A 20729-nucleotide genomic window follows, 5' to 3' on the forward strand; every position below is an offset into this window, starting at 1 on the left:
TATGTATTTGAATTCAAACAACATGTTTAAATACATTGTTAGTTCTAACTGTATTCATATGTATTTTCAACCTAACTGTATCCATCTGTATTTAAAACAGCAATACAATGAAATAGAGTAAAATACTCTCAATACAAATAGAAAATCAATGAATACAACCAATGAAATATATTCAATAAAGCAGTAATACCATATATCAAGAATAAATAAAATATTGTGAATACAAAAACAAACTTGAATACATCAAACAATGTCAGGAAAAAAAAACTTGAACTGTATCAGAAAAAAAGAAGGACTGAAACTCTGAAGAATGCTCTATTTTTTGATGTTTAGCGTTTGATAAATCTTCTCATTAATTGGATTGATAATGTTGTGTGTTATAATTGATTTAGGTGAGTTATATTAGGAGTATATCCCGTTAAATTAGCAGCTTTCCGTTATTAAATAACTGAAGAGACCTATTATTACGTTGTATTCATGAATACATGATATGAATACATGTGAATACAGCGGTTGACAGCTGGACTGCCCTATTTTTTAGCCGATTTTTACTGCTGTATTCATGAATACAGTAGCTCGAATACATCGAATACGTTACCATAACAACTGAAAGGTAGCTATGGAAAGTAATTAGGTATATGGTAGCTATAGGAAATTAATAGCCACTAAACAATAGTCATTTCTGAAAATTCCTCCAAAGCATAAGACATGCCCATGGCAATCTCAAAAGATTCAACTCAGCGCAGAAAGAGTTCTGTTATGGCTCATATGTAGCCCATACCTCTAATTCTATGCCAGATATGTAAAAAACAAAGGGGGGGGGGGAGGGGGGTCTATGCGAGTGAAAATCTTATGAACAAGTTTTCTAGATGCAATGAAGAGGAGATTAAAGCACTAACCATTCATTTAGCACATACGCATAAATCTCACACCCCTACTTTTTTAGAATTGACCTAACAGAAAAGATGATGCCACTTCTAAATTTCAACACAATGGAACTGACCTGTTAGGACATCCTTGAATCAAGCTAACCAAACAGGGTAGAAACAACATAGTATCTTGGTATATAAAGCACAAATAATCCAGTCAAATACGAGTTTGGCATAGAAAAGTCCTATATACATATCGAATGCAAGACAAATCCAAGAAGACAAACAATTGCCAGATCATGATGATCACATAAAATGACACACAAGCCTCGTTGCATACTATATTGATCTTGTTTCCCTATAGTCATACCCTCTAAATGCTGGAATTCATCTAAGTCAAGCAGACATCACATAAGGAAGTTACTGGATCAAATCTCCTATAATCGTCACAAGAATAGAATCCATTTAAACATCCTATTATCATTTGACAGCCTCTTCCAGGAAAGTATGTGTAGCACAAACAAGTCTTACTCAGATACCTTATGTCCTTTAAACGTCAAAAATCTTAGCCTTGGCATTCAATAAAAAATATAAATATGTTCTATACCCAGATTTCACAGAGGTACCAATTTACAGAGGATTTCAGAATATCACTAAATTAATCAAATAGACATGGAAAACAGTGAAAGGTACTGAACAAATCATAGAGGAATTGAAATCGCACAGTCATGAACACTAGCCAATTGCGCAGGATAATAACACGAACAAGAAAACTAGAAATTCGAGTCCAAAGTAAGCGATATAGAGAGGGAAACTCGACCAATAGCAAAATTCCAAATTTCTCGGCACTCAGAGTTCACGAGAACCTCGAATGGGTTTCGAGTAGCACTTATGTCTGTCACAACCCAAAATTTCGACCCTCGGGGTTGTGATGGCGCCTAACACCGCTTGCCAGGCAAGACAACACACAATGATAAATCCAAAAGAAAATAAACTAACCGTTAACAGCACAATGATAATGTAGAGCAAAAATAACTCAGAAGCATACATAATAAGTCTAAAGATCAACACTGATGATTAACCATCCCAAGATGTGGAGTCACGAGTACATGAGATGCTAGAGTTTACTAAATACATTATCTACAAAGAAGTACAATATTGTCTGGTAAAAAGGAAATAGTACAGAAGAAATGGAAAGAATGACTCTAAGGCTTGCAAACGGTATGTAACTCTACCTTGAGTTGCCTATCTGGTATCCGCTAAGCACCTCTTGGGACGCTGCTAGTACCAATATATGAATCTGCACAAGGAGTGCAGAAGTATAGTATGAGTTTAACCGACCCAATGTACTCCATAAGTGTCAAACCTAACCCCGATAAGATAGTGATGGGGATAAGACAAGACACCGACATATAAACTTGTGCAGTTAAGAAACGAGAAATAACGAGATGACAGGTAAAATATCAAGTAAGATGACAAGATAACAACATGTGAGAGAATTAACAAGTATTTTAGTAAAGAGATATAGAACGAGAAAATAAAGGAAGGTACTACTAAAGTAAACCACAACTTCTGCTTCTACAAAAAACTCTGAACAAACCTTTCAAAGCAAGTTATGAAGCAACATAGCCAAATCCTCAATTTGTATAGTAAAACAAGAACAAACCATACCAACAATTAGCACAGCATCACTCTTCATGCTTTTACTCTTATCTTCGCAAACATAATATAATAGCTAGCATGGAAACACCCTTCGTGAATATCCTCTCTTTCTCTCAAGCATGATAACACCCTTCGTGCAATGATATTGACATATGAAGAAACCACGAAAACACTCTTCGTGCACAATCACTCTTCCTCACAAATACAAAAACACCCTTCGTGTAATTCACTCTTTCTCACCAAGCATCACATATAAAATAATATCAAGCAAGGTGGGAAGCATAAACAACATCAAGAAAAGTAAGTGAACATAACTCGCCGTATGAGAATTTACCAACACTTTTGCACCAATAGCCAAATCAATAATTCAATAATCGGAACGCTCAATTTCTCAATAAGCTCAACATAGATAATAGCATGGATAAGACAAATCAAAGAGTTTCACAGTCTATTTAGAGCATGGAAGACATAATACATGAAATAACAGAGTAAAATAAAGCTAACTCTACCCGCATGCTTATCCTATAGCAAACACATATACACTCGTATCACCTTGCATATACGCCGCCCCCCCAACACATAGATCACATAGCAAATAGACCCAATTACACCCCAATTTCCTCAAATCAAGGTTAACCAAGATACTTACCTCTTTTCGGAACAGGATCAACAATCCAACATAACTTTTCTTTTAAAACAAGCCTCTAAACCACCTGAATCTAGTCAAATATTACTCAAATAAGTCAAAACAAGCTTTAGAAATTACCCTAGTATCAAAAAGGTTCGATCTTTAACCTATTTGGAAAAGTCAACAAAAAGTCAACCCCGACCCACGTGGTCGAAATCTGAAACTAAGACCAAATCCCAATTACCAATTTATCACTGAGTCCAAATATCTGATTAGTTTCTAGATCCGATCTCAAATTGAGGTCTAAATCTCAAAAATACAAAATCCTAAATTTTTATCCAAAAACCCTAGTTCTACTCTATAAAATCTTAGGTTTAATAGTGAAAATCCATAGAAAAGTGATGGAAACTAAACAAAACAAGTTAAAGGTGATAAACTATGAAGTTGGGAAGAAATTCCTCTCTAAAATCACCTTTATGTGGAGTCTAGGTCTCAAAGATGGAATAAAATGAGCTAAGTCCTGAAATCCCAACCTTTTGCCCAATTGCAGGTATTGCAATTGCGAACTCTTGTTCGCAATTGTAATATTTGCAAAAGCGAATAACTGGTCGCAAATACGAATAGTCCTTGAGCCCCCTGATGTCGTAAATGCAATAAAGCCTTCGAAATTGTGAAAGACCCACCCCTCGCAAAAGCAAAGAATGTGAAGCTCCCCATCTTCTTTCTAGTGTCGCACCCTTCGCAAAAGCAGCCATAACTTTGCAATTGTGAATATGCCTAGCTCCCCCCCCCCCCCCCCCCGATATCGCAAATGTGAGCTAACACTCGCATTTGCGAACAGACCCTCGCAAATACAAGGTATGGAGAACCAGCAATCCCAGCCTTGCCAAAACAGCCCGAAACTCATCCGAACTCTCTTGCGCCCCTCGGGCTCTAATCCAAATATCCACACAAGTATAATAACATCATACAAACTTTCTCATAAGCTCAAATTATCAAAGTAACACAAAAAAATAAAGATAGAAAAACCAAAAATCAAAGAACTTCAAAGTTAATACTTCAAAAATTTCTAACTTTTCACATTAAGCGCTGAAATGGACTTAGGTCACCCGGAACCCCAACCAAACATACGTACAAGTCTAAAATCATCATACGGACCAATCAAAATCATCAAAATACCGATCTGAGGTTGTTTACCAAAAATATTGACAGTGATCAACTCAGGCCATTTTCAAGTTCAAAAATCAAGTTTTCTTTAAAAATTAACATTTAAGCTTTCCGAAAATTAACACTGACCATGCACATAAGCCATAAATCATCAAATAGCGCTATGAAAAGTCTCAAATCATAAGAAGGGGAGCTAGTACTCAAACTAACTTACCGGGTCGTTACATTCTCCACCTAAAAAAAATGTTCGTCTTCGAACGGACATAGAAATGTACATGGACTGGTAAAAAGATACGGATATCACATGCATGTAAAATAATCAACCCTCTTGCCCAGAAATTATCTTGCTTATTATCTATTTCCATATAAAATTCGAAATTGAGGTTTAGGGTGTAGAATCTTACCTCTAGGATGAAGACGTAGTGAGTTTCCCTTCTCAATCTTCCAAAACATGGGCAAGAATTGAAGAACAATTATTGGAGAACACCTTCTCACTCTAGGGCACCCTCTCTCACTCTAAAATGTTAGATTATTTCTCAAAAATGGCCCCAAAAGTGTATTTAACGAAGTAGGGTCGGGTTTTAAAAATCCAAAAATGAAGCTCCGAAACAGGTTCTGCGGTCGCATATGCGACCGCATAATGGTTATACGGACCGCATATCGATCGCATAATTTGTTACAAAATAGCCAAAAGAACTGCCTGTGTATGCGGTCACTATGCGGTCCGCATAACTGTTATGCGGTCGCATAGTCGACCGCATAGCTGCTTCCAGAATAGCCCTCTCTTGCTCACTTTTGCGGCCATTATGCGGCCCGCAGAGTGATTATGCGGTCGCATAATGGACCGCATAAACACACTTTTTAGGCAAAAATTTTTCTTTACTTTCCTGTGCATTGTTCAACCCAAAAGGTCCGAGCCGCGATGTAAGCATAGTCCGACACCATGAAATATTATTTTCTTTGCAAATTTTACCAGACCTTACACTTAAGTACTTTGAAATTTTTTGAGGTGTTACACTACCCATAGATTTTCGGCTAAGAGCATCCGCCATAACATTAGCCTTCCCTGGATGGTATAAAATATTAATGTCATAATCCTTGAGTAATTCAAGCCATCTTCTCTACCTCAGATTCAATTCCTTATGTTTGAAAATATATTGTAGGCTCTTATGGTCCGTGAATATATCCACATGGACCCCATATAAATAATGACGCCAAATTTTCAATGCAAATACCACCATCGCAAGTTCTAAATCATGTGTTGGATAGTTCTTTTCATAATTCTTTAGTTGCCTAGAAGCATAAGCTATCACCTTTCCATGTTGCATTAATACACATCCAAGACTAATTCTTAAAGCATCACAATATACCACAATTCCATCTATACCCTCTGTTAGAGTTAACACTGGTGTCATAGTCAATCTTGCTTTGAATTCCTGAAAACTCTTTTCACAAGCATCTGACCATTGAAACTTAATTGCATTCTGTGTCAATTTAGTCAATGGAGAGGCAAGAATAGAAAATCCCTCCACGAACTTTCTGTAATATCCAGCTAAGCCTAAGAAACTGCTAATCTCTGTTGGAGTTGTAGGCCTCGGCCAATTTTTCACAGCTGAAATTTTCTGAGGATCAACCTTAATTCCCTCACTAGAGACTACATGACCCAAGAATATAACCGATTTAAGCCAAAATTCACACTTTGAAAAATTAGCATATAACTGGTGATGCTGCAGGGTTTGCAGAACTACCCTGAGATGATCGGTATGGTCTTCTCGACTTTGTGAATATACAAGAATATCGTCAATAAACATTATCACAAAAGAGTCGAGGAATGGCTTAAAAACTCGATTCATAAGATCCATGAAGGCTGCTGGGACATTTGTTAGCCCAAAAGACATCACCAGAAAGTCAAAATGCCCATACCGGGTCCTAAAAGCTGTTTTCGGAATATCCCGCTCCTTGATCTTCAATTGGTGATACCCGAATCGTAAATCAATTTTGGAGAAGTACCTAGCACCTTGCAATTGGTCAAACAAGTCATCTATCCTTGGTAGTGGGTACTTATTTTTTATTGTTACCTTATTAAGCTGCCAATAGTCAATACACATTCTCAGTGACCCATCTTTCTTTCTTACAAAAAGGACCGGTGCGCCCCAAGGCGACACACTCGGCCGGATGAAACACTTTTCTAACAAATCTCTTAATTGTTTCTTTAGCTCCTTCAATTCTGCCGGTGCCATCCTGTAGGGTGGAATAGATATAGGATGTGTGTCTGGCATCACATCAATCCCAAAATCAATCTCCCTGTCTAGTGGGATCCCAAGGAGTTCATCCGGAAAGACTCCCGGAAATTCATTCACAACAGGCGCGGACTCAAGTGTAGGTGCCTCAGCATCGGTGTCCGTAACCCGGACCAAATGGTAAATACATCCCTTGTTGATCATTTTTGTGGCCTTAATGTATGAAATAAACATACCCTTCGGCACTATATCATCACCCTTCCACTCAATAACTGGCTCATTTGGAAATTCAAACCTAACATTTCTGGTTCGGCAATCAAGATTGGCAAAACAAGAATAAAGCCAATCCATCCCCATTATCACATCAAAATTGACCATTCTCAATTCAATAAGATTGGCCACGGTGCCCCGACCATGCAACGTTACAACACAATCTCTATAAACCCGCACGGCCAAAATAGACTCACCAACTGGAGTTGATACAGAGAATGGCTCATGAAGCTGTTCTGGTTCTATCCCAAATTCCATAGCAACATAAGGAGTGACATATGACAATGTGGAATCGGGATCAATAAGAGCATATACATCATGAGATTGGATGGTTAATATACTTGTGACAACATCTGGAAAAGCCTCTGAATTCTGGCGACCCCTCATAGCATAGAAACGGCCAGATCCTCTCGAACTCTGTGCTCCACCCCTAGCTGCACCACACCTTTCGGGTGTTGGAGTGCCTCGAGCTGGAGGAGGTGCTGCGGATGTAGTGGCTACAGAATTGGCTGGTTGTACCATGCCCCTGCCCGTACACTGGCAGGACGAACGACACCCTCTGAATGTGACCTCTCAATCTGCATCCGTAGCATATAGGTAGGTCCATGTAGCATATTCCTAGGTGCATCGTTCCGCACCTAGGGCATGTGGGCTTCCTCTGCTGCTGGAATCTACCACCATGACGACCCTACTGACTGGATCCCCTATTGCCCTGACTGGGCCTGAAACGACTCCACTGTTGCTGCTAACTAGGCCCTAATGGCGGTGCACTAGCCGAAGACTGAGCAAAGGATTGTGATGGCCCTGACGAGCCTCCTCTGAAGGCTGACCTTCCGCCACCAGAAGAACCACCAAAGTTGCATGTAGACCGGACCTTATTACTACCCTCTCCCTCCATTTTGTTCCTTAATTTGTGGGTCTCTGTGGCTTGAGCGAATGCCACTATCTTTCCATAGTTCATATCAGAATTCAAGGCAGCTATAGCAGCCTCATTAATTACCAAGGGACTGAGGCCCTGTACAAATCCGCGAACTCTAGCCTCCATAGTGGGCAACATATAAATAGCATATTTAGACAGGTACGTGAATCTCATATGGTAATCCCACACACTCAGGCTACCTTGCCTCAGGTTCTCAAACTCAGCAGCACGGGCTGCCTTAGTCTCGGCAGGCAAGAAATGATTAATGAAGGCATTGGCAAACTCACCCCACCTCGCCGGAGGGCTCCCTTCTCCACGGGACTCCTCCCATAGTTCAAACCAAGAATATGCCACCTCTTTCAGGTGGTAGGAGGCCAATTCCACTGCCTCTGTCTCAGTAGCACGCATGACTCGGAGAGTCTTGTGCATCTCATCGATGAAATCCTGGGGATCTTCCTCTGGGTTAGTACCCTTAAACACTGGAGGATCCAACTGGAGAAATTTGTTCACCCTGGAACCAGTAGAATCCCCTGGCTGACTGGAAGAAGTGGGTGCAACATTTGACCTCTGGGTCTGGGAAGCCACTATTTGAGCCAATATCTGTATGGCTCCCCTAAGATCAACATCAGTAACACCAGAATCAGAAGCTGGAACTGGAGGTGGAACTGGTATATCAGTTGGAGAGACCGTTGCACCCTCAGTAGGTGTAAGGACAGGTGCAGTCTGATCAGTTGTAGTAAAGTCAGGCAGTGTAGTAGCTGGAGAAATATTCTCACTCCTCGGGTGCTCACTCGCATCATCAATTATAGGATAAACTGTCACTCCTGGGGTGACATTGGCTCTTTGGCCAGTTCTTGCCTTCTTCTTAGGTGTCATGTACTAAAAATTAGAGCAACTCAGGAGTTAAAGAAGGAACAATCTTACAACCAGCTTTATCGCACGATCAAGAACATGAAAGAAGGGTATTATTCCTAAATGCCCATGCAGCATCCTAATTATACATGTGGTCGACAACACACCGATAATAAGGACTATACCAGACACGGCTCCGAGACATCCTAGGACACTTTAAACCTTAGGCTCTGATACCAAGTTTGTCACGCCCCAAAACTGAGGATCGCGACCGGCGCTCAATCGAGTGAACCCGACCGAGCAAACCTGTTAGATTCCTTCTACCCAAACTCATTCATGAATAAAGAGAATATATGTTTTCCTTAATTAAACAATAAAGTGGTCATGTCTGTAATTACTAATTTCTTACCATAAGTTTCACCATTTTTAAAGTCTCAAATGGACAAGTAATACAACCACAACATAACATAGTTTGTCTTTCCCAGCACCAATACACAACTCACACTATGTCTACAGAGCCTCTATAGATAAAGAAGATTAAAATGATAATGCCGGCAACAACCCCCTAGCTATACCTCAAACGAATACACAAAGTACAAAAGATATATGACCCCGGAATGAAGTGGGGCTCACCAAGTCAGCTGGGAAGAAGGTATACTGCTATCACTACTCAATATCTCCTGTTGTGGAATCACCTGCATCCATTTAAAGATGCAGCGTCCCCGGCAAAAGGGACGTTAGTACCGTCGAATAGCACTAGTATGTATAAAACACCCTCTCAATAGAATGACAAATAATACAAACAAGATTATCATAATATCAATGAAAGTATTAATCAACGTCAAACCTCAATTTAGGATCAAGACAGTGTTCAAATTAATTTTCATATCTCAAATTGGGAGATTTTTAGTATCGATATACCATTATTCACAAAATGAGTACCACCGTACTCTTAGCACGGAGTCCGATCACGACCCGATCGGCTAGGCCATCTCATTAGAGACATCAACCACAATTTCTCTCAATATCAATACCACCGTCTTTAACACGGAGTCCGATCACGACCCGATCGGCTAGGCTATCCATTAGGGACATCAACCACAATTACCATTTCAATTACAATTTCCAGCACAATCACCACCATGTGTGCGACATGGTGTCCGATCACGACCCGACCGGCTAGGCCGTCTTATTTGAGACATCAACCTTTTTACATCAATCATCTCATTTCATATTACTTTCACATCTTTCCATTTCATTGGCACTAATGGCCATAATTATAAGATCATTCTTGGCACATTGGCCATATTCAGTATTTCATGCTCACCTTATCAATTTCAAATATCATTATCATCATCAACAATAAATACAATTCAAATCAAGGTGTGTAATACATATGTGAGCAATTTAGAGTCTAAGGCACATAGAGATATTTCACAAAATTTGGCATAATAGCCTTCATTTGAACTTAACTTAAAGTCGAAACATTATTAATACACAACCCATATTTTAACACATCCTCAATTGGTAACATCACATGAATAAAGCATTTGGGATGCTTGTTGAACATATATCTTTCAACTCAATCTTACTCGGAATAGCCAGTTTCATAATGAATCACTCAGGACTTACATAATTTTCATGAATAACGTGGGATTCAATTCTAAAAGAAGGGTTTAGACAACATACCTCACTTGAGCTTCCTTACACTCTAAATGTTCTGGAATTCTTAGCAACCTCAATCTATTTTAGAAATATAATAAATTGCACCAAAATTAGGAAGATGATCATGGTTCTAGCTCACTTGAGCATTTTATCAAACACTAGGTGTGCATAAGGTTTCAATGCCCTTTTTATGAAGGATTACATCATCCCACAACCCAATCTTTACCATTTTTAGCTCAACAATCTTCCTACACCCTTTGATAACACATACATGTAAAATAAATAACTCTCATGCCCAAAAATTATCTTTCTAGTTACCCATTTTCAGAAGATTTCAAAATTAGGGTTTAGGGTGTAGAATCTTACCTCTAGGATGAAGAACTAGTGAGCTTCCCTTCTTAATCTTCCAAAACTTGAGCAAGAATTGAAGAAAAATTATTGAAGAACATCTTCTCACTCTAGGGCACTCTCTCTCACTCTAAAATATCAGATTATGTCTCAAAAATGGTCCAAAGAGTGTATTTAACGAAATAGGGTCGGGTTTTAAAAACCCAAAAATGGAGCTCCGGAACAAGGTTTGCGATTGCATAACCGATATGCGGACCGCATATCGGTCGCATAGTTAGTTACAAAATAGCCAAAAGAACTGTCTGTGTATACGGTCACTATGTGGTCCGCATAACTGTTATGCGGCCGCATAATGCACCGCATAACAGTTATGCGGTCACATAGTCGACCGCATAGTTGCTTCCAACTGACCTAATTAACTGCCTCACTCTGCGACCATTATGCGGTCTGCAGAGTGGTTCTGCGATCGCATAATGGACCGCAAAAATGTACTTTTCTGCCAAAAAATTTCCTTTTCGTTCCCGTGCATTGTTCAACCCAACAAGTCTGAGCCGCGCGCGCGCAAGCTCGCCGCGAAGAATTTCTATAATCCTCAAACACGTAAGCCTAATCCGGCACCATGAAACATTATTTTCTATGCAAACTTTACTAGGCCTTACACTTAAGTCCTTTGAAATTTTTCGGGGTGTTACAAATATCATCAAAGAACACAATCACAAAAGAATGCAAATAAGGCTTGACCACTCGGTTAATCAAATCTATGAAGGTTGTTGGAGCATTAGTCAAACCTAATGACATCACCAAGAACTTGTAATGACCATAACGAGTCCTTAAAGTTGTCTTAGGGACATCCGATGCCCTAATCTTCACCTGATGGTATCCCGATCTCATGTAAATCTTGGAAAACACCTTGGCACCCTGAAGGTGGTCAAATAAATCATAAATCCTAGGCAACAGATGTTTGTTCTTGATGGTGACTTTGTTCAACTGTTGATAATCCATGCACATCCTCATCGATCGGTGCTTCTTATTAATAAATAACACCAGCGCACCCCAAGGTGAAACACTCGGTCTAATAAATTCCTTATCAAGCAAGTCTTTCAACTGCTCTTTCAGTTCCTTCAACTCGACTGGAGCTATACGGTATAGTGGAACAGAAATAGGTTGAGTTCCCGGAACAAAATCAATGTAAAAGTCAATATCTTTGTCAGGTGGCATATACGCCAAATCTGCAAGAAACACCTCTAGGAACTCCACCAACACTAAATCCACAGAAGAAACCTTTGTGCTAGAATTACATATGTAAGACAAATACGTTAAACATCCCTTCTCAACCATACATTGAGCCTTCAAATATGAAAACACCCTGCTAGCGGAATGACCAAGTGTCCCTCTCTACTCTAATTTAGGCAATCCAGGCATGGCTAAAGTCATAATCTTGGCATGACAATCCAAGATAGCATGATATGGGAAAAACCAATCCATACCAAGAATGACCTCAAAGTCCACTGTATCCAACAACAAAATATCAACTATAGTATCAAAATCATTCATAGTAACAACACAAGACCGTTACACCCAATCAACTACTATAGAATCTCCGATCGGTATAGACACGGAAACAGAAACATCAAGAGAATCACGAGGCATGCTCAAGTGCAAAGCAAAATATGAAGACACATCAGAATATGTAGAACCCGAACAAAACAACACATAGCATCTCTATGACAGACTGAGATAATACCTGTAATAACTAAATAGGACGACTCTGCCTCCGGCCTACCCAAAATTGTATAACAACGAGGTTGAGCCCACCAACTTATCCTCCACCTCTAGGACGACCTCTCACTGAGTGGCCTCCACCTCTAAATGGCTAGCCTCTACCTCTGGCTACCTGACCCTCGCCTTTACCTGGCTAGGCGGGGGGTGAAGAAATTGGTGCCAAAATTATGGCACGAGTACCCTGTTGTGGCATGCTACTCTATGACCTAGGGAAAAACCTCACGATGTGCCTCATCTCCACACACATAACAAGACCTATGCTGGCGTGGCTGCTAAATGTCGAGTTGTCCTTGACGACCCAAATAACCACTATGGTAACTTTGTATTGGAGGTGCACTTACGAGAGCTGGAGGTGCACGATATGCTAGCTACTCGGAACGAGGTCCATAAACACTATGGCTGCCTGATGTACCATGTGTGACCTGTAGTGTTGACCGTACCTACCTGATAGGATGGCCTCTACCAAAGGTACCCTTGCCTCCAAACGAGGCACCACTAAATCCTCCAAAATAATGGGGCATCTTATCATAGTTCGTCTCTCTCGCTTGGCCTCTAAAGTGCTCAATCCTCCAAGTGATCTCCACTACCTGAGTAAAGGAAGTCTAAGTCTTGGCCTCTCTGTCCGTCTAAGGTCTAATGTCACATGTAAGACCCTCTATGAACCTCTACACCTTTTCCCTCTTAGTAGTGATCTGGATAGCTACATGTCGAGACAAATCAACAAATCAAGTCTCATACTGAGTAACATTCATGCTACCCTGCTGAAGGCACTCGAACAGGTTGCGAAAATCATCTCTTTGAGTGAGGGGAATAAAGATCTCCAAAAATAACTGCGAGAACTAAGCCCATGTGACATGAGGTGATCCCGCTAGCCTGCCCAGCTCGTAAACCTGTCACCACCTCTTGGATGACCCATGCATCTGAAAGATGGTGAAATCCACTCCAATGGAGTCAACTAGTCCCAAGTTGCGTAAAATATCATGGCAATGGTCCAAAACGTCCTGGGCATCCTCTGAAGTGCACCGCTAAAGTGAGGGGGAAACAACTTGGTGATCTTGTCCAGCCTCTTCAGCTCATCAGCTGACATCACGGGCTTGTCCCCGGACTATGTAGCAACCATAGACCAAACCAACCCAACTAGTAGAACTCCTGGGATCTGATAACCATGGGACATCTACTCTGGGGTATGAGTAACGGGAGTCTAAACTCCTTCCCCAGCCTGAGAAGTGGCTAGTGCCTCAAGAAACACACCGGCCTGAGCCATATTCTCTATGAAGCCAACCATGTGGACCAAGACATCCTAAAGTACTGGGGTAGCAATGAACCCCTCTAGGACCTGAGTCGATCCTAATGGCTCGAGCTGAACTAATATCTCGCCTCCTAAGCTATATGAGGCTCGACTACGGGTGTCGATGCGCGTGCTATAGGCTTAGCTCCGCCTCTACCATTGCCCCGACCCCTGGCCCTGGTAGTGGTTGCAATCTAGGGAACCGGCTCCTGATCATCTATGAACAAAGCATGTATCTTTACGATTTGTGAGAGAATAAGAGAAGAAAGATTCAAACTTTATGATAGAACAAAGTTGCAAGATGGACAAAGAAAGAAAGTGAAGTTTCCTAAAGCCTTATAGCCTCTAGAAGATTCATCTCTGTATCGATCCTCAAGACTTTAGTAAGCTTGCTCATGACTTGTGAGACCTATGTAACCTAGTATTCTAATACCAATTTGTCACGACCTAAAATCCCAACTCACAGGGTCGTGATGGTGCCTAACACTGCTTGCTAGGCAAGCCAACACATAAAGATAAGTACGAAAGAAAAGAAACTAACAGTAATAGCACAATGATATAGTAGAGCAAAAATAACTCAGAAGTATACTTACTAAGTCTAAAGAACACTGATGATCAACCATCCCAAGATGTGGAGTCACTAGTACATAAGCTACTAGAGTTTACTAAATACATTATCTACAAAGAAGTACAATATTGTCGGGTAAAAAGGAAACAGTACATAAGAAATAGAAAGATGACTCTAAGTCATGCGAACGGTTTGCATCTCTACCTTGAGTCGCCTATCTAGTGTCTGCTAAGCACATCTTGGGACTCCTCTAGTACCAATATCTGAATCTGCACAAGGAGTGCAGAAGTATAGTATGAGTACAACCGACCCAATATATTGCGTAACTGTCAATCCTAATCCAACGAGGTAGTGATGAGGCTAAGACAAGACACCTATATATAAATCTATGCAGTTAAGCAACGAGAAATAATGAGGTGATAGGTAAAATATCAAGTAAGATGACAAGATAATAACATGTGAGAGAATTAAAAAGTATTTTAGTAAAGAAATATAGAATGAGAAAATAAAGGAAGGTACTACTAAAGTAAAACACAACTTACGCTTCTATAAACAATTCCAAACAAACCTTTCAAAGAAAGTTACGAAGCAACATAGACAAATCCTCAATTTGTATCGTAAAACAAGAACAAACCATACCAACAATTAGCGCAGTTACGCCCTTCGTGTTTTTACGCTTATCCTCGCAAACACAATATAATAGCTAGCATGTAAACATCCTTTGTGAATATCCTCTCTTTCTCTCAAGCACGATAACACCCTTTGTGCAATGAAATTGACATATGAAGAAACGAGGGAAACACCCTTCGTGCACAAGCCATCTTCTTCACAAACACGAAAATACCCTTCGTGGAATTCACTCTTCCTCACCAAGCATCACATATAACACAATACTAAGCAAGGTAGGAAGCATAAACAACATTAAGAAAAGTAATTAAAAATAACTCGCCATATGAGAATTTACCAACACTTTTGCACTAATAGCCAAATCAATAATTCAATAATCTGAACGCTCTATTTCTAAATAAGCTCAACATAGATAATAGCATGGATAAGACAAGTCAAAGAGTTTCACAATATATTTAGTGCATGGAAGACATAATACATAAAGTAACATGGTACAAATAAATCTAACTCTGCCCGCATATTTATTCCATGGCAAACGCATATAGAATCGTATCACATTGCATCTACGCCGCCCCCAACACATAGATCACATAATAAATAGACCCAATTACACCCTAATTCCCTCAAATCAAGGCTAATCATGACACTTAACTCTTTCCGCAATAAGAGCAACAACCCAACACGACTTTCCTTTTAGAACAAGCCTCTAAACCACCCGAATCTAGTCAAATATTACTCAAATAAGTCAAAAAAAGCTTTAGAAACTACATGAGTATCAAAAAGGTTCGATCTTTAACCTATTTGGAAAAGTCAACAAAAAGTCAACCCGAGCCTATGTGGTCGAATTATGAAATTAAGACCAAATTCCGATTACCCATTTATCCCTAAGTCCAAATATGTGATTTATTTTTAGATCCGACCTCAAATCAAGGTCTAAATCTCAAAATACAAAATCCTAAATTTTGACCCAAGAACCTTATTTCTACTCTATAAAATCTTAGGTTTAATAGTAAAAATCCATAGAAAAGTGATGAAAATTGAACAAAAGCAAGTTAAAGCTGACAACCTATGAACTTGGGAAGAAATTGCTCTCTAAAATTGCCTCTATATGGAGACTAGGTCTCAAAGAGGAATAAAATGAGCTAAGTTCTGAAATCCCAATCTTTTACCCAACTGCAGGTATCGCAATTACGGTGTTCGTAAAAATAAACAACTGGTCACACAATCAAACAGTCCATGAGCCCCCTCATATTGCAAATGTGATAAAGCCTTCAAAATTGCAAAGGACCCACCCCTCGCAAAAGCGAACAAAGCTTCGCAAAATGCCCATCTACTCTCATGTGTCGCAAATGCGACCAATGTGCTTGCAAATATGAAGGACCACCCTTCGTAAAATTGGTCATAACTTTGCAATTGCGAACATTCCCAGCTAGGGGTGGGCGTCGCTCGGTTCGGTCGGTTATTATGAAAGTACGGTTCAGTTTATCGGTTTTTGATTTTGTAATATTAATAACCAAATCAAATCAAAGTATTTACGGTTCGGTGCAGTTTTTTCAAAGTTCGGTTCGGTTATTTTCGATTTATTTTTTCGGTTTTAAATGGTTGTAGGAACAACAAGTACTTACGGTTTGTAGGAACATCAATAAATACGGCTGGATTTTATTTGTTGTTCATCCATCCCAGCAAATTGTCATTTTGACTTTTGAGAAAGACAGCCCAGCAAATTGTCATTTAGTTGATGTTCGTCCAGCCCAGCAACAGAGAAAGACAGTGGCAAACGGCAGTCTAACACAAGTTTTGCTGACAATAACACTCTAATTTGAAACTACACTATAAATGAAACTAAGAATAGACTATAGAGAACAAGCACACAGAGAACAGAGAGGCCTTCAGTGCAAACAGAACACCTAAGTAGCAAAACACCGTACAGTTCAACAGTGGCAAACTAGTCCAAAACAATTTAACACAGTGGAAAATCTAGCAGCTACCAAAGTCCAAAATAAGTCTAGAAATACCATCACCAAATAACAAAACAATGGCAAACTAGTCACAACCCACAAGCCACAAAGTAAGTCTAGCAAATGATACTTAAAGTCTTAAATACAAATCACTGGATGAGGCATGAGACACTTCTTAATATGCTTCACTAAGCCATAAGTGCCATAATACTTTGGATGACAATTATAAACTCGACCACAATGAAGACACTTTGCTTTGCGGGCTTCTTCATTTACTTTAACTAGCTCAAAATATTTCCAAATAGGCGATCTAGCTTTAGGACCACGAGGCATAGTTGAACCTACCAAAAAAAAAAAAAAAGTTCACAAGTTAATAAAATATTTTTAATTATAAATAACAAAAGAATATCATAAAACAAGCAAATCTTTAAACTTACCACTTGTTCAAACTATGCATCAACAATGCAAGTTTCTCTTCCGCTCGTTGCCATATCTAAATATAAATTGATAAAGTGTGTCATTTAAACTTACAAAGTAAACTAATTTTCACTAAAACACTCGTATAACGCAAAATCTTACCAAGTTGAATTTGCTCAAGAAACTCCAAATCTTCTTCAACATTAATAGGAGTACCCTCACATAACGCAACATTCATTTCTTTTAAAGTGAAGCTTTTAATGCCATCCATTTTTATAGAGAGCCTTGAGGCTGGAATTAACATATTAAACTTTATAAGCTTCGTCAGTTTTGCAGAAAAGAGTCGAAAGAAACATATTCGTATAAAGTAAAGGTAAAGCTTATCAAATGAGAGAACTTACATAAACGTTTCCTAGATGATAAGATGCTTTGGTATTTGGCATGTTGTCTTTTGATTAACACAGCGATAATTGTTGAAACAAATGCAGCAAAAACACCTGCTACAATTGCAGCTATCAAACCACCTTTGCTTTTATGTTTAGCTTGAATATCAGGATTCACTGTAACAACACACGGATCCATATGATTTAACTCAATCGAGGAATCATTTAAAGTTGGACTAGAGATACATTGAAGCTACAAAAACTTACAATACGAATAAGGTCACAGCAGAGTGAAGTTAAGAAGCTCGCAGTCGCAGCAGTCGGTGACGACGAGTCGCAGCAGTCGCATAGAAAGAAGGAAGAACCGAAGAACCCTAAATCTAATTCTTTATTTAGGTTTGGGAAATGTGAATTGGGAAGTGACTAAGTGTATTAGACTATTAGTGATTTAGTGGGTTTGGGTATTAGACAGACTATCAGTAAGTTTGGGTTTGGGCAAACTAAATTAGGCTTCAAAGTTCAAATAGGTATTGAGCTTCAGCCTAAAATGGGTAATAACTAATACCCAAAATTTTGATTTTTCAGTTAAACCGAAAAACGAAACACCAAAACCGTAAACCGCACCGAAAAACCAATTAAACCGAAACCGAAAAATCAAAATTCACGGTTCGGCCAGTTTTTTCGGTTCGGCCGGTATTATGCCCACCCCTAATCACATCAGTCAACATTCGAGGATGAATGTTCCCAAATGCGAGCTAGCACTCGCAAATGCGAGGCTCGCATTTGCGAACAGACCCTTGCAAATGCGAGGTCTGCAACACTAGCAATCCTAGTCTTGCCAAAATAGCCCGAAACTCACCTGAGCCCCTCGGGCTCCAATCCAAACATCAACATAAATACAATAACATCGTACAAACTCGCCCGTAAACTAAATCATCAAAATAATATCTAAAATTAAGAATCAAACACCAAAACCCAAAGAACTTCAAAGTGCATACTTTAAATTTCCAACTTTTCACATAAAGCACCGAAACGACCTCGGGTCACCTGGTACACCAACAAAATATGCGTAGAAGTCTAAAATCATCATTCGAACCTACCAAAATTGTCAAAATACCGATCTAAGGACGTTTACCAAAAATATTGACTGTGGTCAACTCTAGCTATTTTCAAGTTTAAAAATCAAGTTTGTTTAAAAAAATCACATTTAAGCTTTCTGTAAATTAACACGGATAACGCACGCAAGTCATAAATCATCAAATAGTGTTATGAAAGGTCTCAAATTATAAAATGGATCGCTAGTACTCAAAATAACTTATCGGGTCATTACAGTGTAGAAGAATAGTTAGAGAATAAGAATCCAAATGGCATTGGCTTTCAGCAGGATAAGAACTACACTATAAGCAAATAAAAATGACCCCAGAAGGTAGCAAATAATGATAGCGATTCATAGAACAGGGCAGATGATCCAAATATTGTGCAGTGAACCAGTGAGTTTTGTAAGTGACCGTGAGAATAATGTGTGAATGTCTGCCGATAGAAGGAAAAACGGAGGGGTTTTAGAGTGAATTAGGCCGGTAAATATATATGAAAAATAAATAAATCACATGCAATCAACATAGGGTAAATTGGCCGGAACCCTAATTCACACAAATCACTCAAATATAGACTAAAGAATATAAAATTTGAACCGCGAATTGAAGTATCAAGAAAGGAGAATTGGATTTTCCTTCTATTAAAATATCTGAAGATCCTTTCCTTCTCGAAACACCATGAATCTATCTCGAATAGAAGCTATGTTCATAAATCTCAGCTATAATTACCATAAGCAAACGAATATTAGAGAATGTGAGCCAAAACGGCAAGAGGTTATGGGATTTGAGCAAGAAAGGAAAGAAAAGGAAGATCTTTAGAAATTGGGGGTTAGGTTCTGTGAGAGGGGGAGGGGTTAGGGTTTTAGGGCTATTACTTAAGAAGGGAGGAGGAATTGGGGCTGTTTGATCAAGGAAATTGGACGACTGGGATCTTTAGAGAGGAAAGTGGGTTGGTCAAACGGGTCTTGGGTAGGTCAAATGGGTCCAACAGGCTGCTGGATTTGAGATTTTGATTTTGGGCTCTTTTATTTGCAAAATCAACCTTTTGATGTGTAGTTGGCCTTTATTTGGGCTAAACCTAAAAGGATATGCAATTAAATTGTACTTAACTTATAAAATAATAAATAAGGGTACAAAGTACTATTTTATGAAATAAAATAATACCAATACACAGAACTAGGATATAAAAAATATTATTTGGACAAGAAAAGCAGTAAAAATATGCAATTAATTAAAAAAATAGGATATCATTATCAATAATGCAAAGAATAATATAAATTATGGTAAAATTATAAAAATACTATTTAAATATACTATAATATATATATATATATATATATATATATATATATATATATATATATAATACTCTAAATATAAGAAAGTTATTTTGATCAATTGGTCAATCATAAATCTCACACCATAAACCACGGGAGGCGTGGTCGGCACCCGGTGCCTTACTTGACCTCGAGCGTACCAACTGTAACTCGTATAACATGAACATACAACAACAATTTGGGCTGACGAGGCCAATCTGCAACACAAGAAATACTAACATAGGCCGACAAGGCCACCATGCTGACATACTGAAAATACAGGACACGTCTACAAGCCTCTAAAGAGAGCATAATTGTACTGTTGTTGGGACAGGGCCACAACCTACTACTATCTGAATATACAACAAAAAACTCTAAACCTTGTAATTGCAGATGATTTAGAGCATATCAATCAAACTGCACACCGGCACTCCTATAGCAAAGGCCTATCTCTCTGACCCAGGACCCGTAGGCATGAAATGCACTGCCCCCTAATAAAAGGGGCGTCAGTACGAAATAATGTACCGAGCATGTAAGGCAACTAAATAACTAAAACTAAAACTGAATTGATGTACATAATATACTGAATGTAATCTGAGGATTCAATGATAATATGAAAACATTTACTTGTCTTTGACTCATATCATATAAGTAATACAGAAATAAACTATTTGTC

General features: G+C 39.0%; 1 long non-coding RNA gene across 1 annotated transcript; it reads right to left on the minus strand.

The window, feature by feature from the left end:
• Nucleotides 1-16773: 16773 nt before the first annotated feature.
• Nucleotides 16774-18348, minus strand: LOC104089982 (uncharacterized). The gene is made up of 5 exons (XR_011409132.1): nucleotides 17911-18348; nucleotides 17662-17820; nucleotides 17423-17551; nucleotides 17281-17336; nucleotides 16774-17184 (listed from the first exon to the last, which is right to left on the minus strand). It is a non-coding gene; the product is annotated as an uncharacterized lncRNA (long non-coding RNA).
• Nucleotides 18349-20729: the final 2381 nt, after the last annotated feature.

The sequence above is a fragment of the Nicotiana tomentosiformis genome, chromosome 6 (genome assembly GCF_000390325.3).
Source record: "Nicotiana tomentosiformis chromosome 6, ASM39032v3, whole genome shotgun sequence".
Lineage (NCBI taxonomy): Eukaryota > Viridiplantae > Streptophyta > Magnoliopsida > Solanales > Solanaceae > Nicotiana > Nicotiana tomentosiformis.